The sequence below is a fragment of the Mandrillus leucophaeus genome, unplaced genomic scaffold (genome assembly GCF_000951045.1).
Source record: "Mandrillus leucophaeus isolate KB7577 unplaced genomic scaffold, Mleu.le_1.0 Scaffold1281, whole genome shotgun sequence".
Taxonomy (NCBI): Eukaryota; Metazoa; Chordata; class Mammalia; order Primates; family Cercopithecidae; genus Mandrillus; species Mandrillus leucophaeus.
Genome location: NW_012101221.1, coordinates 38,301 through 38,662, shown reverse-complemented (window position 1 = coordinate 38,662; position 362 = coordinate 38,301). Strand labels below are relative to the sequence as shown.

At 36.2% G+C, this 362-nt stretch overlaps 1 protein-coding gene across 1 annotated transcript in view; it reads left to right on the top strand.

The window, feature by feature from the left end:
* The window catches only part of LOC105533767 (pregnancy-specific beta-1-glycoprotein 8-like), a 9,693-nt gene that overhangs the window by 2,697 nt on the left and 6,634 nt on the right, over window positions 1–362 (top strand).

The window sequence follows — 362 nt, the reverse complement described above, 5'->3', positions numbered from 1 at the left end:
AGAAATTATAACAAACTGTCTCTCAGACCACAGTGCAATTAAACTAGAACTCAGGACTAAGAAACTCAATCAACACTGCTCAACTACATGGAAACTGAAGAACCTGCTCCTGAATAACTACTGGGTACATAACGAAATGAAGGTAGATATAAAGATGTTCTTTGAAACCAATGAGAACAAAGATACAACATACCAGAATCTCTGGGACACAGTTAAAGCAATGTGTAGAGGGAAATTTATAGCACTACATGACAACAAGAGACAGCTGGAAAGATCTAAAATTGACACTCTAACATCACAATTAAAACAACTAGAGAAGCAAGAGCAAACACATTCAAAAGCTAGCAGAAGGCAAGAAATAA